The sequence below is a fragment of the Canis lupus genome, chromosome X (assembly GCF_048164855.1).
Source record: "Canis lupus baileyi chromosome X, mCanLup2.hap1, whole genome shotgun sequence".
NCBI lineage: Eukaryota > Metazoa > Chordata > Mammalia > Carnivora > Canidae > Canis > Canis lupus.
The window spans coordinates 104,415,127-104,440,462 of NC_132876.1; the positions used below are offsets into that span (position 1 = coordinate 104,415,127).

General features: G+C 42.7%; 1 long non-coding RNA gene across 1 annotated transcript; it reads right to left on the minus strand.

The window, feature by feature from the left end:
* Positions 1–328: 328 nt before the first annotated feature.
* On the minus strand, positions 329–19,207 carry LOC140627865 (uncharacterized). The gene is made up of 3 exons (XR_012026396.1): positions 19,055–19,207; positions 6,554–6,749; positions 329–538 (listed from the first exon to the last, which is right to left on the minus strand). It is a non-coding gene; the product is annotated as an uncharacterized lncRNA (long non-coding RNA).
* Positions 19,208–25,336: the final 6,129 nt, after the last annotated feature.

Below are 25,336 nucleotides of genomic sequence, written 5' to 3' on the forward strand. Positions count from 1 at the left end.
ACATAGGCAGAGGAAGAAGCAGGCTCCCTGCAGGGAGCCTGATGTGGGACTCGATCCCAGGACTCGGGGATCACGACCTGAGCCAAAAGCAGGTGCTCAACCACTGAGCCACTCAGGTGCCCCTCACATATAGGGTTAATTCAATCTCTAAAATGAGGCCATAAGGAAGCTTTTCTTTTTTTTAATAATAAATTTATTTTTTATTGGTGTTCAATTTGCCAACATACAGAATAACACCCAGGGCTCATCCCGTCAAGTGCCCACTTCAGTGCCCGCCACCCAGTCACCCCCACCCCCCGCCCTCCTCCCCTTCCACCACCCCCCTAGTTCGTTTCCCAGAGTTAGGAGTCCTCCATGTTCTGTCTCCGGAAGCTTTTCTTACTCCATTTCACAGATGATAAAACTGAGGAAGCTTGACAAGATTAGATAATCTTCAGTGCCAGCATGCATGAACTAAGATTTGCACCTCCATCTGTCGAACACCAGTGCCCCCAGGGTCATCATCACCCCAAGCAGACTGAAGAAAGCTCTGTAGAAACTGAGAATTTCAAAGTGCATCAAGAAGTGCATGACGTTGTACCTGCCCATTATCTCTACATTTTATCATAGCATCACATCCACTTACCACAGAAAACCCACAAAATCATTTCATGATATGTGTCATCGCTTTTAAGATATCAGCATCCTCTCCTTTCCTCATGTCAGGATTTAAGAAAAACACACACACACAGCCAATAAAACTGCCTGTGAGCTTTTTTTCACAAGTCTTGCTACATCCGTTTTCAGCTGAAAACATTATCCATTGCTTCTCATTCAGCCATTTCATAAAAAATCATAAATTCACTGATTATAGATGAAATCATATTTATTCTTGCCTTCTAAAAACACTGCTTAATGTACTTAAAATTCCCAGCGTGATGGATATGCAGAATCCGGGGATGGGGGTGGGAAGGTAGTGGGAGCACTTCTGAGCAGGTGAAGGGGTGAGCTGTGGGCACCTAATGGCTAATTGCTGAAGGGAGCACTATGGAGGGAAGACTAGCAACCCAAGCACTTCTGACTACAAAAGTGACAAAGGCAGCATATCCCTCCCATCAGTCCCTGGCATCTGCAAACGTGCTTATTTTTAATTTATCTCTGAGTACAGAAAAATGGGCATTCACTGAACAGAACCATGCTCTCCATAATGGGAGATTTTTAAGATTCCATAATTTAGGGTGTTAGATGCAATCTCTAAGGGGCATTTAAAGGGACATTTCAAGTCCAATTACATCTTCTTCTCGTGGCTGCCAGGGACTTAAATTCTGCCCATCATAGGCTGCAGCTTTTCTTTTTTCTAGAAGAGCTGTGTGATATACGCCTGTGATCTGAAATAAAAATGTGTGGTGTACGAGGGCTCCTGGGTGCTTCAGTCAGTTAAGCGGCAGACTCTTGGGTTTCGGCTCAGGTCATGATCTCAGGGGCGTGGGATCGAGCCCGAGTTGAGCTCTGCACTCAGGGCAGAGTCTGTTTCAGATTCTCTCCCTCTCACTCACTCACTCTCTCATTAATTAATTAATTAATTAATTAATTAAATCTTAGAAAAAAAGAATGTGTTGTGTACAAAATATATAATATGGTCATCCTAAAATAAATTAATTTGCTTCTAAGTTCAATTAGACATAAAGAATCATTGCACCTGCATGGGAAGTTGCTGGTTGGGGGAACAGAGAATCTGGCTTCCACCACACACTCCACTGCTAACCAGGTATGTAACTTTGACTCACTCACTCTCAGTTTCCTCATCTATGAAACAAGAGATTATAAGATGAGGAGGTATTCAAATATTTTTAGCAATAACTTTCTCCCTCTTTATCTCCAGAAAGTCTCCAGAATCCTAATACAGTGATCAACAGTGATCAAAAGGCAGCTGCTATGGCTATGTCTGGACAAGCAGCCCAGACCCACCCACCACCTCCCCACTCCCACACTCAACCCACCTCTGCAGAATCCTGGGCATCAGGACTTGAAGATCATTGGATCAGTGATTTCTAAAGTCCCTTTGTGCCTCAAGTGTCTATCAGGCTAAACAGCCAAAGTTTTAAAAAGGCAAACATTTTTCTACGACACTTTATAGACATACTTGCACTCTATCAGCCTGACTGGGCAAATTCTGCACACTGAGCAATTAGAGTGCAATTTCATTCTCTGTCTCTACATTAAGCTATGTGTCCCTGGCTCAGAATACAAGAGAACATCCTCTGAAGAGCACTGTATGAATCACTCTTCCAAAGCCCCCAGAGCACTTGTGGCCCAGACAGAATCATTGATTGGTTCCTCCACAGCCCCCCTCATAGGCCTCACGGCGGCCCCTGCAGAACATGTGTATTGGACACCCAAAAAGCCTGATCCATCAGTGTTGATCCCCACTCAGAACTGTATGTGAGTTGATGCTCCCTTTAAACCCAATGCACTACCTACTCAACTGACAACTGCTGCCCTCATTAATGGCTATCTTCCCAACTGAATGATAAAAAAATGGGTTTCCATGTGTCCATTAGCCCTGAAATCTAATTTCTTTTTTTTTTAAACCTAATTTCTGAGTGACCTAAGGTATGGAGAATTTTATTCTTTTGATGAGGTAGGAGGCTCCAAAGGAGGACTTAATGCAAGAATTAAATCAACAGAGACTTGATGAAAATTAGCAAAATTAAGATAACTACCATTGAAGCATATTTAAAATACCTTGCAGAGAATTACAGTTAATTTGTTTAATAATTAATTCAAACAGTTTTTATTATGCATTGACTCTGGCCCAGGCACTGGGTTAGGTGCTAAGGTTACCATGAACAGTAAGGCATGGGTCCCTCACTGCCACCCATGTAAAGAACTAAGTGAAACAGAGCATGATATATACAATATAGGCCACATTAGGGTATAGCGGGGTTACACAGGGCAGAGTGAGCTTGGGCTGGAAAGGTTGGGAGGAGTGACTCCTGAACTAGTTGCTGAAGCCAAAGACTACCTCTCTTCTGCTCACTGTGGCAGAAACCATGGCTGTTCCTCTGACCTTGGAGAACATGGCCAGATGACATTTTAAGCCTCCCTTGCAGCTTGCAGTTAGATGTTGCCATATGACTAAGTCCTGAATGTAGACAGAAGTGATGTGTACCACTTCCAAATGTGGTCCATAAAAATCCTGTCATACTCAACCCTCATGCTCTTACCCATCAGCCACCAAGGACCTAGAGGAGGAGGATGGATCCACAAGGTGGGAAAAGCCAGAGTTCCTGAATGCATGGAACAGAGCCCCCTCCGGGCCCTAACTGTTAAAGGGGGTGGTAGGGAGAGTCTTAGAATTCCAGGAACCAAGAAATATTGGCACTAGAAAACTTTGCCCCGCCTAACTTTATTCCTGAAGCAGTGGGAAACTTTTGAATAATTTCATACAAAGAAATAACATGATTGTATTTGTTTTTAAGAAAGGGCACTCTGGTACTGATATGGAGCAGAGGAGAGGTGGGTCAAAACTGGAAACAGAGAGAACAATACAGAGATTGGTATCATAGTAAAAGCAAGGAAAGAAAGATGTGTATCCACTAGCAGTAGGGAGAAGCAACAGGACAAAGACTCATATGATACCGTTAGAAGTAAAGACCCAGGAGTGCCTAGGTGGCTCAATGATTGGGCACCTGCCTTTGGCCCTGGATGTGATCCTGGGGTCCCGGGATTGAGTCCCGTGTCGGGCTCCCTGCACGGAGCCTGTTTCTCCCTCTGCCTGTGTCTCTGCCTCTGTGTGTGTGTGTGTGTGTACCTCTCATGAAAAAAAAATAAAATATTTTTAAAAAGAAAGAAGTAAAGACCCATTAGAACATGACTGGGTCGGGGGCAGGAGCAGCAGGAGCCGCCATACAACTTTTGGATTCCTGGCTTTAATTCACAGGTTTAATTCACAGGGAAAGAAAACATGGGATATGAAGGTTTGGTAGACAGTTTAGTGAGCATTTTGGATATGCTGACTCTGATATTCAGGTAGAGATATCTAGGAGATATCTGGATATAGTAGAGTTGTATAGTTGGATATACAGGTCTAGAACTCAGGAGAGAGATCAGAACTGAAGCTTAGAATTGAGAATCACTTGATGAGCACACTGAACCTGACGAGGCCACCCAAGGAGAATACATAAAGCAAGAAGGTTAAAACCCATAGGATACTGAAGAGAGGATGAAGAAGGAAAAGCATGAGGAAAATGGAGAAGGAATGGTCTGGGAGGTAAGGGAAGAACCCAGAAAGTTAACAACCAACACAGAAGCCGATGAAAGAGAATTTAACAAGGTTAAAAACAGTGTTCAATAGGTTAAGTGCAGTAAAGTAAGAACTAAATTGTTGATGACTGTATCAGTCAGGGTTTAACCAGGCAAGGAGAGGCCACTCCACACAGACTGCCATAGCAACATAGCACAGACTGAATGGGCTTAAACAACAGAAATTTATTTCTCACAGTTCTGGAAGCTCGAAGTGCATGCATGGCCAGCTCTCTTCCTGGCTTGTAGCTGGCTGCCTTCTTGCCGTGTCCTTGCATGGAAAGAGGGAGAGAGAGAGAGAGAGAGAGCGAGAGAGAGAGAGCAGGCTCTCTGGGGTCTCTTTTTAGGAAGGTACAAATCTCATGATTAGGACCCTGCTCTCATGTCCTCATTGAAACCTAATTACTTCCTAAAGGCCCTATCACCAAATACCATCGCAGTAGGGTTAAGGCTTCCACAAACGAGAGGGGGAGGAGCACGATTTAGTCCATAGCACCAGATATTTCAAACAGGGGGAATATAATAATAATATATACATGCTCAGAGATTCAGAACAGGTTCAAAGAGAGTGGATAATGGTTGCAACAACTCTGAGAGAAGAATAAACCAGTCAGTGAAAGGACTGACAGGAAGCACTGAGGGATGGACCAAAACCAGAAGTCCTCGATCTCTGCTGGCAACAATCAAACGGGGAATGTCCTCGGGCCTCTGAACTATAAACCTTTAAAACACACAGCACCAAATACCTAGCATAAAGCCTGAAATACAGTAGGTGCTCAATGTTTCATGACTCAATGATGGATACATGAATAGATGGCCAAATGCAGAAAACCTTAACCAGAGAGCTGCTGAGGCTGACATGAAGTCCACAGGACTCTCATCAGGCCCTAAGAAACTCGGCATTTGAGGGTATCTAAGCATGTGAAAAACCAGGCCGTAACATCCTGGCCCTCTTATGCACTTCCTGTTCCTAATGCCTTCACCTAAAGGTCCTACTGATGGCAACATTTCTGCTCACATACTGAGTCTAGAAATGGCTTCTCTTAAAAACCTCCCTATGAGGATGCTCACTCTTGACTGAGGAGTGCCTTGACTTCTCAGCTACTGTCATACTGTCCTGAAATGCAGGGAATTCCGAAGCCCCCTCGCCTCACTTTACGTATCTCCCTTGCTTCCCCAGGTTCTCCAAGGGAATCCTCCAAGGAAAGCATTCTCAGAGACTTCAAATCAGGACTGCGTGATAAGCTCAAAAGTACTTTGAGCACATGAGAACAAATCAAGGCAGTTAGGGAAGAGTTCCGAAAAGCAGGTCAATGGTTAACAAGAATAAACACGGTCTGTTACACTAGCAGCCGACATTTCCTGCCTGGAGCCTTGGGATCTCAGTTTAACATTGTAAGAAATGACCTCCCCAAACACACAACAGAACTTCACCTTGTAGGTGGATCAGACAAAACAAACAACCCAGAGACATAAGATTTGGAGGAGAGAGCATTATAGGAGGAAAAGCATTTAAAATGGTGTTGCTATAATTTTTTGACAACATAATTTAGAGGCTCTTTCAGCCAAGTACATCTACACCTCAATCCCTTCCACGTCCTTTCCCCCATGGTGTTGTCTTGGCTGTCAATTCTTGGGAGAGAGGCTGTTCTTTAAAAGGCTTTTAAATGTATTAGAAATGATTGGAATTGTACCTAAAAGCTCTTGAAAAAAAAAGAAAAAAATTCTTCATTTGCTTGCGTTGCATAAAACACAAGGTCCCAATCCGTTTATTTGTTTGTGTGAAAGCCGGAAGCAAAGACGGGAGTACAGTTCATTAGGTTAAGGGAGAAATGAATGGCCAGCATTGTCTCTGACCTACATTGAGGGCCCCCTCTGACCTTTGGTAAGGCAAAAATTCAGGCAACTATATGGGTGTACCTCTCTTTAGAGTTTCAATGTGTCGCTGAAATGTTGCATGCAACCCTATTCCCACCAGATGAGTAAGGAGCATGTTGCAACTTAAAACAGTTGCTTCCTAAAAAAGAAAAAAACAAACAAACATACAAAAAAAAAAAACAGTTGCTTCCTAAAAGAAAAAAATTCATCCACTCAAAATTTTCCAAGTAATCGCTGCTCCCACCCCCCATTTGTGTGTTATTCCAAATTTCCGTCCATCAGGGGAATGGTGGTATTTGCAACTGTTGATGCACCATCACTGCTGGTGATGGTGTTGGCAGTTAACTGCATCATCACCGTGAGTGTATTAGTCACAGTTACTGATACTCACAGAACTCCACGTTTCATAAGACCAACATCTTTGAGAGGGCGGCAGGGTTTCACATGATGCAGACTCTCTCAAGGATACTTGCTGGACTAGCCCTTCCCTCTTGTCAACCCAATAAGCTCTTCATCTTATGAGACATCCCATGTTGCCTTCATGCCCTCTGACAGATCATCTCAGGAAGGGTTGGGCAGGTGCTCCTCTGTAATTGAACATGGACTCATGAGCATTTATTGCATGGTAGCAATAAGTCATTTGGTTGTTTGGTTTTCCCACAGACTCCCTGGGGAGTGATTTTGTCTTATTCTCCTTTGAATCCCCACAGTTAGCCCTTTAATGTGGGCAGAAAGAGCCGCTGCACCAACTAAAAAAGGCTCATCTGACATGCCCTCTAGGATGAGTTGGGTCCCCATCTCTCGCCTGGTCCCAGAGTTAGCTATGCTGGCCTCCAGCTGCAGAGGGAAGCTGGGATGTGAAATACTTTGCATACCTACGACAACAAAACGGAGGCAAGGTCTATTTTAGTATGACCTTGAACACTGTATTGGGAAGAGCTTGGCAGTGTAGATTACACCAGTCCATCGCAGCTGCTAACATATGCAAAAGTTGCCCATAGAGATAATGTCATATCGCCCAAGGAATATGATGTGCTCCCCAAGGTGACCTTAGGAGCCATGGAGAACACGAAGAATATGATGCATTTATTATACAAGCATCTAGACAGATATTCATCCATTAATTCCTTTATTCAACAAATATTAGGCATACTGTGCTAGATTTATGGTAAGTGCTAAAGATATAAGATTAGACAAAAGGAACCAAGTCTCAGGGTGCCTGGCTGGCTCAGTCTGTATAGCATGCAACTCTTAATCTCTGGGTCATTTGGTTGAGCCCCACACTAGGGGTAGAGTTTACTTAAAAAAAAAAAAAGGAACCAAATGGTTCCCTTCATGATGCTGATAGTCACACAGGTGGCACCTATGCCCAAAGTCGCACCTGTCTTATATAACCAGGACCAGAACATTTTAGGGCTGATGACACTGGGCTTTAGCTGTTGAAACACACTTGTTATAGGGATTCTCTCTCTTATTCACACCACTAGTCACCCTAATAACTTTTATCTCAAAATCTGCTTTATTATCAATAATTAAACTGTGTATCAAGATTACAATATCCAAATCTTGGAGAATAATAGATTCAAAAGCTGCTCCCTCAGTCCCATATACTTGCAAACATCATCTAACTCGCTTCTCACAGTGATGCTAGATAAGGACACCGAACACCATGTGGCCACTGCACAGAAGAGGACAGTGAGACTCAAAGGGTTAAGGTTGCTTTCCTCCAAGTCATAGGAATCTAAGATTCAAACTCCAGGCCGTCTGGTGTCAACATCCTTGCTTTTTCCCCTACACCTTCATAAAATGGCTTTGAAACATCCATTTTAATGCTCCTTTTAATCAAGGAAACACCACTAAGTGCTCCTAATGTACACCTATTTGCTCCAGTCTCCTATTTCGGTACACTAGTTTTATAACTGCACCTTATAATCTCCTTCTAGCTCTGCAATCAATGAAAGTATTAAATGAATTGAACATCTGCCCTCAACATTATTATTCTGGATAAGAAAATGGTCACCAAATTCATGCCTAGAAGTTCACCTTTCAACATTCATTTCATCAAGATGAGTAATTACCCTAGCGGGCAGTAATTAGGTAATTAGTAAAACTAGTTAATACAAATAGCATATTAATATAACCAAATAAATGCTAGTATAATTTTTATAATTATTATGGCATATAGGTCTACCCGGGTTTTTTTAGTCAAAGACACATAATTTCTGGGCTACATATTGCACAATTTTGACTTTCATGTGGGAATGCCTTTTGACATCCGTGACCCTGCAGAGTAAAAAGGAGATTGAGACAATTATCTCGGGTACTGAAGCAAAAGGCAGTTTGCACTAAAATTATCTGCCTAGTCTTTGCTGGATTTTTCTATAAGTGGTTACTACATTTTTTTAAAAAGAGCCATCCTACAGCCTTGTACCTAAGCATCCATCCATGGTTAGAAACTGAAAATATAATATTCTAATAACAATCTCATCAGGACAAACAGCTGTGTACACATGCAGAGTATTCTTGGACTCTGCAATATAATCCTAGGCTTACTATTTACTGCCTCCCCCGAAAAGACTTATCTTTATCAACACCACCTCCCCCCACACAGAAAAAACTACAGCAATTGTAATGAATAAACACATTCATGAGAAAAAAACAAAATTCTCTCAATAGTGTGGTATACACACAAACAATACTAATCTACTTTCATATTTTGGGTGGTAGAGGGTATTAAGATACAATTAACCATATCCTGTGCTGATTTCATACAAAGTGCTTACCAATCTTAGGATAGTCCTGTGATAGATATTGATCTGCACACAGGATACATAACAATTTATGAACATAACGTAGGAAGAATTTTCATCTCCTCTAAGTATGAACTGCCAACTGGTTCATACGCATTCATAAACCCTGTGAGCCGACTATGACTAGCTAATGCCCCAAATATTAGAGCATGAGCAGCATGAAAAATAATTTGCAAACCCTCAGATGGGATCTGGTTTGCAGTTCTCTTATTTGAGCTACCCTCTTATGACTGCATTAGATTTTTTTTTGACTGCATTAGATTTTATTACTGTCCATGAATATAATAAGATAAGGGATCCCTGGGTGGCGCAGCGGTTTGGCGCCTGCCTTTGGCCCAGGGCGCGATCCTGGAGACCCGGGATCGAATCCCACATCGGGCTCCCAGTGCATGGAGTCTGCTTCTCCCTCTGCCTATGTCTCTGCCTCTCTCTCTCTCTCTCTCTCTGTGACTATCATAAATAAATAAAAATTTTAAAAAAAAATAAATTCTAAAAAAAAAAAAAGATAAAACCCTGGACATCCAGCCCTTCCTATGATGGCAAAAACCCAGGCGAGGTCAATATTTTTACATGCTGACATATGGAGTGAAGGCATTTACATGAAAACAGATTTACTAACTTCCACAGTGTCACTCCTTCCTATTAGCCAAGGTTTCATATTTAGCTACAAGTGTAGAAATGACAAATACCACAAGGGAATTAAAAACTTTCTTTCTCGTGTGCCCTAATATGATTACGTCTGATGGTTCAACTGCAATTTTTCTAAAGGCAACTGACCTCTTCAGTGTAATAATCCAGTCTCACTCAGACTTCCACTCAAACCTCACTACTATACAAAGCAACCAGAAATCTGCTTGGCTGCCCAAGCTCGCGACATCCCATTTTTCCATGGTTTTTCTATTTCCAAGAAGAGTGATCATTTCTGGAATGATAAGCTATTTGTTTGAATTTCCAGTCTGTAAATTGTGAAGAAGGTTTGTGGGTGTGAAACAAGAGAAGATAAATTGCAAATTGGAGCTAAAGAGAAAATAAATACGAGAATTTAGTTGAATCTAATTGTTTTCCACATATCATGGTAACAGCTATTATCCCTCCTTCTGAATTTATGTCATCTGTGCATTTATCTATATTCCTATTTGTCTGTCATCTATCTGTCTTCCACCTGCCTGTTAGTGTCTATTTATTTGGCATGGCAAGTTGTGCTGTCTTTGTCTGCAGAGAAGAAAGGAAGGGGAGAAATGATGAAAAATCTTGGTGTAGCATGAATAGCAACGAGGTAAGGGCTGATGCCTGATGTGCGGATGAATCCTGTAAATGAAGTGGCCCTTGAATTAAATTAATTTAAAATCTGGCAAATATTACCCGGCATGTTTGTCAATGTGCTGTATAATTATTAATTTGTTCATTGAGGCAACTGTATAAATAAATAGAAAGCAGAATGCCATGATTAAGCAAGCATTGAAAATCCAGGGTCAAGGAGCCCCGCAATACGGGGATCTCAATAGCTTTCCTGGGTCCTACTTTTACATCTCCTCATAAACCCATACGTCGATAACAGCAAATTAATTGGCCCACATTTAGATGCCAACAGGGCTTTTGTATTCTCAGTGCACATTTTTGTCTTCTCAGAGTGAGATGTTAGGAACGGGGGTTTTAATATTACCCCTACAGGAGCGCCAGAAAATCTTAACAATTTCCTTCACTAGAGTATTTTCATTAGCGCTAAATGCCGTGCAATTTACATTTGAAATCAGGTGTAGGGGTGAGCAGAACGTGACAAGACACATGTTGCAGTGGTGCTTTTTTTTGTTGTTGTTCTAAGTTTGTTTATTTACTGCCATAGGGTCTCAGAAGAAAAGCCTGCAAGTCCAAAAGGAAATATTTCTCGATTTCCCCTTGCCCTTACTTTCAGGAGATAAAAAACTCAATTTTATTCAAATACTCAGAGGACACCTTTAAAATGGGCCTCTTTCACCAAGAAAAGTGAACACTTAGAAAAATAATAATAATGCATCTAAAATAGAATTGGGGAACCCTGGGTGGCACAGCGGTTTGGCGCCTGCCTTTGGCCCAGGGCGCGATCCTGGAGACCCGGGATCGAGTCCCACTTCGGGCTCCCGGTGCATGGAGCCTGCTTCTCCCTCTGCCTATGTCTCTGCCTCTCTCTCTCTGTGACTATCATAAATAAATAAAAATTTTAAAAAATTTAAAAAATAAATAAATAAATAAATAAAATAAAATAGAATTGAACTAAAAATCACCTGACAGCTGCAAGCAGATAATCCGGGAAGCGGCAAACAGCCTGTTAGGGAAAGGACTGGAAGTTAACACAAACACTAGGCTTCTAAGCTGACATCTATGCAGATCAATTGCTTGACTAATTCAGATCTAAATTAATGAAAAATTTACCTACTATTATTTTTATTAGAAATCTAGACTGCGAGGGGATTCCATATTGAGAACATGTGGGTAAATAAGCTCAACTCTGGCTAATGTCATTTCAAATCAACAAATATTCCATGACCCCACTTGAAAAGAACAGCAATTAACTGTATGATGCATCTGGACCCTGTTTATACCATTCTTTTGCACACTAATTACTTGCTAGAATAAGATCTTCCAGCCTGATTGGTGTTTCAGTTCTTGAATGTCTTAGTTGGGCCTAAATCCTGAGGAAAACAAAACCAGGTGCGTAGTTGTGATAGCCAGCACTTAGGAAAAGCTGCTTGGTGTCACTGAGGGTTCTAGGTGATCTGCATAAATTCATCCCATCTAACTTTCCCATTAGCTCTGAGATGTTGGTGCTGTTCTCTCCATTTGACAAGGTGTTGAAACTGAAGCATAAACATTTGGAAAAATTCAAGAACAACATCTTATTGCATCTACTAATGTCTCTCATCAAGACAAGGTCTCAAGTGCCACAGAATTAGAAGAGTAAATAAAAGCCTCATTGATGATGGTGGAAATTGGCCAACTTTTGAACTTTAAGTATGGGCAGGCTCAGGAAGGTGTCTGGATGAATCAAAGCAGAGCTAGCCTCAAAACTTCACTAAGTGAGTGTGAAATTTATGTTTCCCATTGAGAAGTGTGAGTAAGCCAGGCTACTACTTGGTCTACTACTATGCTGACAGATTAATGAAGGTGCACTGTTTATAGCCTTATGTTCCCAAAAATGTTGCCAAAAGAGGGCAAGGAGAAGATAATAGAATAAGAGAGTGTGAGTTTTCTAGTCCACTTCACTGCATATTAGAATCACCTTCTAAAAATCCCAAATCCCAGACCACACCTCAGTCCAACTAAATCAAAATCTGAACTTGGCCTCAGGCATCAATAAAGTCTCATTTAAATCACTAAGCATAAACATTAACCAGCATGAGCACCAATTAATACAAAAGAACTACACAATTTCTAGTAAGATTTAACTGTTAACAAATCTCATATCAAATCCCATATCAAATCCCATAAAACATATATTTAAGTACTACAGTGTGAGAAAGAGTCAGAAAATTCCAGTCAGCTCTGCTACTCTATCATCTCTGACCTTGGGTAAATTCCAGAGCCTTCTTAAGGCTCACTTTCCTCTCCGTAAAATAGTCATATTTGTTTTACTTAACTCACAGAGAACACAGCATTAACACTTTTCAAACTTTACAACCTTCTTTTAAAAGGGGGGGTCGTTTTTTCATACCTTCCAAGTATAACCAGTCACTGCTTAATCTAAACATAATTCCTTCCTCAGGCCTTAATTGACCAACTCAGCCTGAACCTGTCTTGGACTTTGTACCTCCAGGGACCAGGAGCCAGTTAGCATTAAAATTGCATCCAGGATTATTTCCACAGCTGTCAGCTCATCTCTTTCACAGTCCCTGATGGTTTATTGGCTCTGATTAAACCACTGGAGAACCAAATAACCTCATTTGGCCTTCTGATCAACTAGCTCATCTTAACTGTCTTCGTTCTACCTTGGTTCCTTCCCATAGTGTGATTTCCACCAACTCGCTACAAAAGGAAGGAATCTATAGTGTGACATCTACTAACTCACTACAAAAAAAAACTTTCAATGTTATTTTTTCTCAATCACAAAAAGGTAGAGGGAGGAAATCCTGAGCTTCACAGTTCTGTTAAATAAACAAACAAAAAACCCCTACATTCAAATCCCAGGTTCACCACTTAAGAGTCTAGGCAATGTACTCCTTGGCTTCCTCATCTTGGGTATAGATGTACCTATCTCTCAAAATTGTCAGAAAGAGCCAAAGAGAGCAATGTTTCTGAAATCAGGAATGTACTGTTTCTAATTTTAAAACAATAAGATCTTCTCAGTACAATGTTCTCCAAGAAGTCTTGCCACAAGTTTTTCTGCTCCAATCCAAAAGTAGCCAAAATATAAACTTTAATGATCCATTTTACTAAACCCAATAAAAACTGAAGTGAAAATACAGTTGCTTCTTTACATTCCGTTATCTTAACACAAGGTCAAATACACTCAGGAAAGATAAAACCAAAAAATTCCCAGCGTGTATAGCTTTTTGCCATTTTCAAATCCAGGAGTGTGTGGAATGGTCCCCTGGAATGGCCAAGTTTTCCCCTATCCTCTGTAATTTGCTAGAAGCTAGTGGTTTTTATTTTTGTCAGGGCTTTATGAGCAGTAAACACAGCATCAGCTCCAGACCAAAAATGCCTCTCTTGGCATTTAAGTCATAAATGTCAAGCCCCTCCTCCTCTTCAGATTAATTCAGAGGTTTAAAAAGGTGTTACTGAGAGGGGTGTGGGGGAACTTGTTACAAAGATAGCTGGCCAGGCTCTACCTAATGCCACCCCGCCAGAAGCTGACTGAATGCAAGGTGAATGCAAAAACTCTGTGTTCTTACCAGTACCCCATGTGGTTCTGACCTGAGAGTCCTAGCGTTTAGAAACTACCAAGTGAAATATTCTCCAATGGCAGTCTTCTACTGACAACCCCACAGAAGAGTGTCATTAGAAAACCTGTATGTTTGACTTCTGAGCGTCCAAATTGGAATTTACCGATCTTCACCGCAAATGTGGACTTCTGACTCTATTTATTCCTAACCTACCATTCTGTGAATAGGTCTTTCCCTCCGAAGGAATCATCTGCAGTCCCTAAAGCAAAGGCAGACATATGGGGCGCTTTAAAAGCTATTAACCCTGTGGTTTTCAACCTTGGCTGCACTTTTGAACCATCTGGGAATTCCTTTTAAAGTCCAGATGCCAGGATGCCTAGGTGGCTCAGCGGTTGAGCATCTGCCTTTGGCTCAGGTCATGATCCTGGTGTTTTGAGATTGAGTCCCACGTCGGGCTTCCTGCGAACGGCCTGCTTCTCCCTCTGCCTGTGTCTCTGCCTCTCTCTCTGTGTCTCTCATGAATAAATAAATAAAATCATTTTAAAAATAAAATAAAAAATAAAGTCCAGATGCCCACACCTCACCCCAGACTAGTGGTCCTCAGACTTGAGCTCCATCAGAACCATCTGAGGGACTTATTACAACTCAGGGCCTCACCTCCAGAGTTCCTAGTGCAGTACATCTGGGTTGGAGCCTGGGAAGTTGCATTTCTAACAAGGTTCCAAGTGATGCTCACATGGTTGGTCCTGGGACTACATTTTAAGAATCTCTCCCCCAAACAAATTAAATCGGAATTTCTGTGGTTGGAAGCCCAGCATTATAATTTTTAAAGTTCTCCAGGAAATTCCACTGTGTAGCCAAAGGTAGGAAACACTGATCAAGACCTAGATCAAATGATATCTTCCTCAAGCCATTGATACAAAAAAGGCTGGCAGACAGGTAAATATCCACCTTGACTCAGCTATAGCAGCAACACCTAGTTTTCAGAGGGAGCAGGGGCAGTGGTACCAGTAATGGACTCAGTGCAGTGATGTACTGATAAATAGCTCTCAAAAACAAAGCGTTGATTTGTACCTTTTGTGGATTTCCATGGTGTGAAGAATTCTGGCACAGCTGATATCAAGCTTCCAAATGGACTGAACATCACTGGATGCCAAATTGGGAAGAAAGAAAGACAAATAACTGGCCCTCCTGAGAGGGCCCAGCGCTCCACTGCCTCGCAGTAGCAGCAGCAGTGGCCTCGGTGACCATGGCAGCCACCAATGTCCTCATCAAACTGGTTCTATGGTAGAGCTTTTGTTGAGTCCTAGCAAACCAGCAGCCCTTGTTGTCGTTTCTCAACCTGGTTCTCCATCCTTCTCAGTCATTCTGAGAACTATGAAATAGTCTTTCTTTTTTTAAGATTTTATTTATTCATGACAGATACAAAGAGAGAGAGGCAGAGGGAAAAGCAGGCTCCATGCAGGGAGTCTGATGTGGGACTCGATCCCGGGACCCCAGGATCATATCCCGGGCCAAAGATGATGCTAAACCGCTGAGCCACCCAGGCTGCCCTGAAATAGTCTTTCTAATCAACTACTTTGATCAGCCCAAGAAGCTTTCTCTTCCTCACAGCTAAGAACTCTGACCTTCTAAAGGCCATACCTGGAGGTTAAGGACCAAAGACCTAGAGTCTAAATTCCTACAGTCTTAGGAAGGATTTTACTTTAAGATATTTGCATCTTTTTAAAAAGTTTTATTTACTTAAGTCATCTCGACATCCAATGTGGGGCTTGAACTCACAACCCCGAGATCAAGAGTTGGATGCTCTACCAACTGAGGCCAGCCAGGTGCCCCGAGATATTTGTATCTTAAGAGGGAGTAAGCTTGGGGTGCCTGAGTGGCTCAGTCAGTTGGGCAACTAATGCTCACCTTGAGCTCAGGTCTTGATCTCAGGGTCGGGAGTTTAAGCCCCACATTGGGCTCTGCACTGGGTGTGGAGCCTCCTTAAAAATAAATAAATAAATAAAAGGATGAAATTCTTTAACCAGTGCTTCTCAAATTTTAATGAGAACCACTCATTTAATGGGAATGATTTAATGGGATTAAATGAATTTAATGGGAATCTTGTTAAAATGCAGATTCTGATTCAGTGGGACTGAGGGGAGGCAGAAATTATACTCATCTCACCGGCTCCCCGTGGCTGCTTCTTGTCCAAGAAGACACAGTGGAGTAGGTCCTTAAAGAATAGAGCTAAAGTGCCAAGGGTGGGACCTTGGGCCTGGATTCCTCTGAGCACCCCTGATTTCAAGCCACATAAGGACCTGCCTCCCCTCCTTATTCTGATCAGTGCTCGGGCTATTTGTCATGGCTGACACAAGCTGGTCCCAGCTGCTGTGACAGACTACCTCTGAATACCTAAGATGCCATGGTCAGTGTCACCTGACCACCTCTCTTGGTACACAACTCATACATTTAAATTTGCCTATTTGCTCATTAAACAAATATTTGCTGTTTACCTCATATGTGTAATGGTCTTAGCTAGGTTTAGATAATTCTAGACTCTCCGTCTGTGCATTTTAAATGAGCTGAATTGGGAGCATTCCAATCCAAATGAGAACTGGATTTAGCACATGTAACAAGAAGTTAAAGGTCAAGGGGATCTGTGTGGGCAAGGAAAAGTTGCAAGCCTGTCAGCAGTTTGGCTGTGGGAAAATGCGACTTGATAATCTGTCAACTTGAGCTATCAATCAAAGCCCATTATTAGTCTTATTCCACCCATCTGACACTAGATCAATAGGATAAGTACTTTTTGATGTCAGATCAATGGTATGACTAAGTTTGGGGGTGACAGCTAAACAATTGCCTCCATCCTAGTATGTGAATGTTATTACCAGGAACATCAACTCAAAGTAAAATGATAAACCACTTCCTGCACAGTGTTGTGAAAGAAATGTTCAAATCCCCAGCAACTCTTGGAGCTCCCACCTACTAAGCTAGAGAAGGTAAAATGCGTGTTTATTTCTAAGATTTATAAAGTACCCATTTTGCAACTAGGCTTATGGGGAAGATAAATTCCCAGAGCCATAAGCTAACAACTGAGCCCCCAGGGCTGATAGGGTAAGAGATTTCTTGTCATGCCTGAGAATTGAAGGAAATTCACATGAACTGTGATCATACCTTTTTCTTTTCCCCTTTTCCAACTGTAGCCATTTTCCTCTTGGAATAGCTTCTATCCTGGGGGTCCAGGAATGCATTTTAACCAGGACAGAGAAGAGTCAAAGAAAGGAACCCAATGCCAGTTTCCTCCTCACTCCTCCCAGCTCCTAACTCTCACTTGCTTATTCAACAGCAAGTATTAACACATCCCATGTGCTAATAAGCACTGTGTCAAGCTCTGGGAATATATGGATTAAAAATTCCGAGACAGGGGTGCATGAGTGGTTCAGTGGTTGAGCGTCTGTCTTAGGCTCAGGTCATGATCCTGGGGTCCTGGGATCGAGTCCCACATCAGGCTCCCCACAGGGAGCCTTCTTCTCCCTCTGCCTATGTCTCTGCCTCTCTGTATGTGTCTTTCATGAATAAATAAAATCTTTAAAAAATAAAATAAAAATTCTTAGAGTATCATTACAGGGCACACAGTTGAGACAACCCTAGGGTGGAAGAGTCTGGTGCTATCTCCTTAGGAAGTGATATCCAGCCTAGTGCCCTAAGGGTAAGTGAGACGTAGCTGGGCCAAGAGACTAGGCAAAGTACTACAGGCAGCAAAAATAGCATATGCAAAGGCTCTGGGCTTACAGAAAACACAGCGTTTTGAAATAAGACCCATGAAAGAAGCATAGAAGTGAGCCAAGGGGAGAGCGGAACTTGCCAAGGTGGGTGAGGAAGGCAGGAGCCAGACTAGGGTGGTCTGCGAAAGCTTCCAGGGGCACGTCCCCACCCTGATGACTGAAGACCCACATCTAAACATGTGCCAAGAGACAGGATTCTAAAGGACAGAGAGATGAAACCACCAAGAGACACCATGTACCATAGGACAGAGTGGCCTTCCCTCTGCTCTGTATAGCCCTGAGCACTCTGTGAGGGAGGCAAGCACCAACTTGAATCTGCTTCTATGTCCCACTCCTGTTCTCAGATGCTTTCTTAAGCCCACTGTGCCTGCTGCTCTGAATGTCCCATCCCACCCCCACCCCAAGTCACAGCAAAGCACAGATGGTTGAGCATGACCAATCCCAAAGACATTTGTGCTTTAGTGGGAATGACCATGCACTATAAGGTAAAAGTGACAATGAGCAGGCAAAGACAAAGGTAAATGCAGAGGGAAAGAAAGAAAGGAATAGTGCGAGAGACACCCTGATCCAATCACTCCTATTCAGGGACTAGTCTACTATTCCATCATATACTAGTGTGCGTGTGTGTGAGCGTGTATGTGCATAGCCATGCAAGAGCATATACGAATGGGAATGATTACGAATGTATGTGTGCTCACATCCACATTTATAAGTGTTTAAACTATGGCTGCAGATGCTCTGCTTTGCATGTCTAACTCCACTTATTTTCACAAGAACCCTAAGACGTACATTCCCTATGTTATTATATCCACTTTTCAGATGAGGAAACAAAAGCTTGAAGTGGCCTGGGAAGTTGATGCTCACCATCCACACAGCCATTAAGCAAATCCTGGCTCATCATCCATATCTTCCAAAAAGCATTTCTTTTCCTTAGTAGTCCCATCCGTCTTCCAGCCAACCAGTTTTACTTCAACATCATCATTAACTACAGGTCTGGCTTGTTGGGTCCCCTAAGGAAAACAAAACGTTGTGCGTACCCTCAGCTGTATCGTAAGTGCCGAGGCCAGCATTCATGGGTATGTGTTAGTGGTCACAAGGTGAGTGCTGGTCTGACCTTTGAAAAAACACTTTTACCTGGGGCCCAGTGAGGCCTACTATCCTACCACAAGGTCATTAAGTTGATTCACATCGAAGGACATATCAGAAACTAGGCCCTGCCACCATGCTGCAATCATGGAACATTCCACAAAGCACAGGCTAAGATTCCAAACCAATTGAAAGGGTGCATAATAACAGACAGGAAATGTTCTGATTTGGAGCGGAGGGGAGAGTTAATCAGAGTGCCTGTTCCAGCCACACAATCAAAGTAGCTGAAAGACGGATACTAAAGAGCCTGTCTCCCTTTATTTATATGACTTTACATGTATACTTACCAAGAAACAGTTTCACTTACCTTTTACACAGCCAGAGTGCCACTTTATCATTAAGCAGAGATGCCAGGGAAGAAACGAGCACGTATTATTTAAAATGCAAACAGAGTGTAAAGGATGACTGCCAAGAAACCGCTCATCCCAGATGCCTCAGAGCTACCACTGTCTGCTGCGACAAAATGCCTGCAGGAGATAACGTTCATATAGGCCTATGGTTCAAACTTCAGCGTGCATCACAATCACCTGGAGGGCTTGGGGAATCACAGAATGCCGGGCCCCACTCCGAGTTCCTCACGCGGCACGTATGCAGTAAGGCCTAAGAACTTGTTTTTTTTTTTTTAAGATGTTATTTATTTATTCATGAGAGACACACAGAAGGAGAGAGAAGCAGAGACACAGGCAGAGGGAGAAGCAGGCTCCATGCAGGGAGCCCAACATGGGACTCGATCCTGGGACTCCAGGATCATGCCTTGGGCCGAAGGCAGGCACCAAACCTCTGAGCCACCCAAACATCCCAGAACTTGTATTTCTAACAAGGGCTGGGCTGCTGATGATCCGGAGACCACACTTTGAGAACCACTGGAGCAGCCATTAAGTCTGGCCCATTAGCACTGCTGACAGTTAAATCTAAAAGGTGACTAGAACTATTCTGGACAAGAAGATCCCTTGACCTAAAGAGAAATATCCAGGTTGTAATGAAGGCTACAGAGCCCTCAGATAAAAAGTAAGTTGCTTCCTTCTGGAGGCCCAACATCCTGCAGTACCCTGGGGTTTGGTCCTTCCACAAGGGTAAAGAAACCTTTCATGCTAGATAAAGGCTGCTGATTACAGCAGGCCACCAAAGGGCAAGCGGCCTCATTGAATTACAGCTGTCATAGAGAAATCCCTAAAGCAATCAAGATGATTTTTCTAAAGAGCACGGAGAAACCCCAGCAAGATAGAGATTTGGTCTCTCTTCTTCCCCCAGTGACAAAGAGTAATTCTTTCAGAGAGGGTATGGTGCCCAGAAGGTGTCTGATAATGAACTATCTCTCCTCACTACCTCTTTCAAACAAAGCTTGTTAAAACAAAAATGGCCTGAGTGCCAAGAAGAGGTTTGGTCCCTGGCAAATGACAAAAGAGCGAAACTCAGGAAAATTGGGCTTTTACTGCCACCCTGCTCCACCAGCCACCCTCTGGTGAATCACATTCCTATCTCGCTTTGCCTCATTGTGCGTGAATTAGCCAGCCCCAGGGTTAAGTCAGTTGTGAAGATGCAGGAATAGTATGTCTTGCAGCATCGTCCTTCCACAGAATCCCAAAGGGAGAGACCTCCATGTCAGGCCTTTGCAACTGCGCATTGACCCGGACATCCAGCAGAAGTGTGACACCCCTTCGGTTTAGTGGAGCCCTGCTAATCCTTCCTACACTCAGTGTCTATCCTGTCAGGATCTGTGATTGAGAGCTGCTTAAACAGGTGAGAAGATTTCAGGAAGCTAATATGTCCCATCTAATCAAGGCTAAGTGTTCCCTCTTTGCCCAAGCCCTCTTATTTGCACGAGTACCACATGGTAATGGGTAAATAATTTTTTCAAGGTTGTTTGAGATGCAGGCCCTTAAATAAGTGATATAGTGCTCAGTTTCATCTAGCGGAGAGGTTACTCAGCAAGCCTCAAGATTCAGGCCCTCATCCCAACCATTTCCAGCTCAGCCTCACCCTTCAGAAACCCAGTACTACAAAATTAGCTAAAGCAGAGTTATAAACAGAGGGATTATTTCTTCACACACACCTAGAAACTCACTTTTCACCACCTTGAAGACCTGCAGCAATGAGCTTCAGTTACTTAGTATGACCATCTGTTAGTTATTGTAGAAGTACTTCTCGAACTTTTTTCTTCCGTGTTGTGGCTTTTCCTCTTATTGGTCCAGATACAATGTTTATTTACAAAAACGTACCTCTTCCATGTAGCACTTGGAAACAAATTTTGAGCAAAATCTCTTGCATGTGGTGCTACTAGGGTAGCAGCTCTCCAAGCGTGGTCCCAGGACCCACAAATCACCTGGAAACTGGTTGGATATGCAAACTCTCAAGCCCCACGCACCTAAAAAGGAGGGGGGCATCTGTGTTTTAACAAGCTCTGCAGGTAATTCTGATGTGGGCTAAAGTATGATAAACACTGTTAGTAGAGAATGTGGACAAAAGGAGGAAGCAACAAGAAACATCACCAGTTCAGGGTAAGGACTTCTCTTGACCCATGAGCATATTTTTCTTGAAATGTTTACATTATTTCGCCACGTAAAAAATAGCCCAGATACTACATCTATGTGGTTATGTTGGTGTGCTCCTACCAGCTCATGAAAGCTCATTGTTAAACGTCCAGGCAGTTTACAAGCCAGCTGTTACACTAGTGGTATCTTGCGGTCAGCCATGGTGAGAGTATTTACACCATGAAAATCAGCAAACACTACACATCAGAGCTTTATTCAGAGAAACAGTTTACCAGCACACCACTGGTGATTTTTTAAAGGATTGCCACAGTCTGCATTGGGACACAAAGCTTGACAGATAAAAAATCCCAAGGCAGGGGTGCCTAGGTGGCTCAGTTGGTTGAGTGAAACCAAGAGCCATCTGACTCTTGGTTTCAGCTCAGGTCATGATCTCAGCACACCTCATGAGATCAAGCCCCACACTGGGCTCTGTGCTCAGCATAGAGTCTGCTTATCTCTCTCCCTCCCCTAGCTTGTTGTGCATGCACACACACACTCTTTCTCTCTTTCTCTCTCTCTCAATTAAATAAAATCTTTCTTAAAATCACAAGGTAAAGAGTCAGGATTTAGAGCTGACAAAAGTGCAGGAAAGAATATGCATACAGGCACAGCCCAGTGCCAGGGAAAGGCCAGAAAGCCAGGAGTCGAGATAGAATTGGATACTCAGAACAGCATTCCCAGCTGGAGGGGAGGCAGGCAGACTATAGAGTGAAACAGAGCAAGTTTAACATAATAAAATTTGATATCTGACATATTAGATAAAAGGCTAGTATCCAAGATCTATAAAGAACTTAGCAAACTCAACACCCAAGACACAAACAATCCAGTCATGAAATGGGCAGAAGACATGAACAGACCTTTCTCCAAAGAAGACCTACACATGGCCAAAAAGCACATGAAAAAATGCTCCATATCGCTTGCCATCAAGGAAATACAAATCAAAACCATAATGAGATACCACCTCACACCAGTGAGAATGGCTAAAATTAACAAGACAGGAAACAACAAATGTTGGAGAGGATGTGGAGAAAGGGGAACCCCCTTGCACTGTTGGTGGGAATGTGAACTGGTGCAGCCCCTCTGGAAAACTGTGTGGAAGTTCCTCAAAGAGTTAAGAATAGAACTGCCCTATAACCCAGCAATTGCACTAGTGGGTATTTACCCCAAAGATACTGATGTAGTGAAATGCTGGGACACCTGCACCCCAGTGTTCACGACAGCAATGTCCACAATAGCCAAACTGTGGAAGGAGCCATGATGTACTTCAACAGATGACTGGATAAAGAAGACGTGAAATATATTACTCAGTCATCAGAAAATACTCACGAATACTCACCATTTGCTTCGACATGGATGGAACTGGAGGGTATGATGCTGAGTGAAATAAGTCAATTATAGAAGGACAATCATCATATGGTTTCACTCATAAGTGGAATATAAGAAATAGTGAAAGGGATTATAAGGGAAAGGAGGGGAACTGACTGGGAAAAAGTAAAGAGGGAGACAAACTATGAGAGACTCCTAATTCTAAGAAACAAAACAAAGGGTTGCAGAAGGGGAGGTGGGTGGGGGTATGTGGTGACTGGGTGATGGGCATTAGGGAGGGCACTTGATGGGGATGAGCACTGGGTGTTATACTATATGTTGGCAAATTGAATTTAAATCAAAATAAAATAAAACGTTATATGTGGAATGTGAAATAGACCTTTCTGGGGCCACCTGAGTGGCTCAGTCAGTTATGCATCTGAATCTTACGTTTGGCTCAGGTCCTGATCTCATGGGTTATGAGATGTATAGGGCTCCATGCTCAGTGGGAGCCTGCTTGGATATTCTTTCCCTCTGCCCCTCCTCAGTTGTGTGCTCTTTCCCCCGCTCACTCTCTTTCTCAAATAAAATAAATAAATCTTTAAAAAAAAGAAAATATACCTCTTGGTAATCTTGACTGGTGGTGATGTATAGATTCATTCATTTATTCAGTGAATATTTATTGAATGTTTACTGTATACCAGGCACTGTGCTAGACTCTGATGATACAGCAGTGAATCACACAAAGTCTCTGCTGTCACAGAGTCTGCAGCTTACAGACAACAACAACATAAAGCTAAGTGCACACAGTTTAGTATTCCAATGATGATAAGGAGTTATTTGATATAAGTGATCATAAGTGGCTATTTTATATAAGATGCACAGGGTGAACTCCTGTGACAAGGTGACATTTGAACAGAGACCCGAAGGAAGCAAGAAAGCAAGTCATACTAGGGAGACAATTCTCCCTGGGTCCCATGCATCTTTACACAATTTGGAAGCAACAGCACTGATTGCCTTTGTTCTGGATAGCTTTTCAAGGATGTACATAAAACACACCTCCATGGAAGGCAGAGATAATTTCTCTCTCCAAAGTTAATCAAAGAATCACTTACTCTCCAATAAAATAAAGATAATGCCTCCTGTGGAGGGAAGGACAGCCATGCATACTCCTCATTTTCAGTGATGGCAGTTTCCTAATCTCAGGGCTCCTCTCCTATAAACAACCCACCACATATGCTGCTGATGTTGCCCAGCCCTCTTTTTATCTCCTTATGGGAACTGGAACTTGGGGAACCAGCAAACAAAATGCTGATACTCAGGCTACAGATATTGCTGTGAATAACAAAGTTCTTTGTCTCTGACTCAAAAGCGTCAGGTCTTCTGCTAGCGTCCAGGGAACGCTTGATAGCCTGCAAGCCAGGTAAAATGTCAAGCCTTCAGAGTTCATGACAGCTATGAGAATGAATGAGGGGGCAGCCCGGGGGGCTCAGCGGTTTAGCTGCCTTCAGCCCGGGGCGTGATCCTGGAGTCCCGGGATGGAGTCCCACGTCGGGTTCCCTGCAGGGAGCCTGCTTCTCCCTCTGCCTGTGTCTCTGCCTCTCTGTGTGTGTGGGTCTCTCTCATGAATAAATAAAATATTTTAAAAAGAGAGAGAATGAATGAGGAGGAAAGGGTGATTGAGGTAGGGCAAACAGCACATGCAAATGCCTTGAGTGAATGATGGTTTCTCGCCCTGGCCTTGTCCTAGCCCTTCACAGCTATATAAATTAACTCTGTCTTACTCAACTCGCTCTGCCTAACTCTAACTTTTGGGATGCTACCACTTCTTGTGGCTGCCAATACAGGAAGAAAGGTCTGTGGCTGCCAATACAGGAAGGAAAGGGGAGCATCCCCCATGCCACCCTCACTCCTGGTCCCAAAGGGAGTCAAATCAAATCCAGGAACACATGAAATGTATTTAACTTATAGGTTGAGAAAAACCCGTCCTAGAAAGACTTGTAAGGCCCAGAACAGACACTCTAGAGAGCAAAGAAGAGTGATCAACATCACCAGGCGGCAGCCAGGAACCTGGGGTTTAGTGGGAGAAAAATGGAAAACTCAAAAAATGGTAGTAGAAACACATCCTCAATGAGGAAGGGCTCAGTCTCAACCTCTCTTTCATGGGTAAAGCCTGGCAAATCACGCAAAGGTAGCCAGGATCAAAATGGAGGAAAAAAAAATTAGGACAACCTCACATATATAGAGTATGAGAGTTGAAGAAACCAGCATCTGGTACACAGATTCTAAGAGTCGCATTTGAATGCATTTTTAAAATTTTTTTAGAACACATCTCCAATTTGATCATGAAAGTCACTGGAGAGATAGAATTCTATACACAGACATTTGCATTATGAATCACTCCTTAGAAATGACTCATTTCCTTAAAATTAAATAAGTCAGCACCTCATGAGGAGAAGCACCTCTAAAAATCCCTACTGTCATCTCTTGAGAAAAATTTGAACTTTAGTTTTTCAGTGTAAAAAACAAAACAAACAACAACAAACTAGGGGCTCAGTTAAACATCCAACTCTTGATTTCTGCTCAGATCAACTCCTGATTAGGGTTGAGGTTGTGATCTCAGGGTCATGGGACTGAGCCCCCCCCCGTCAGGCTCCGTGTTCAGCGCAGAGTCTGCTCCTCCCTCTGCCTCCCTTTCTACCCTTCCCCCTGCTTGCACACTCCCTCTCTCTCACTCCCTCTCTCATTCATAA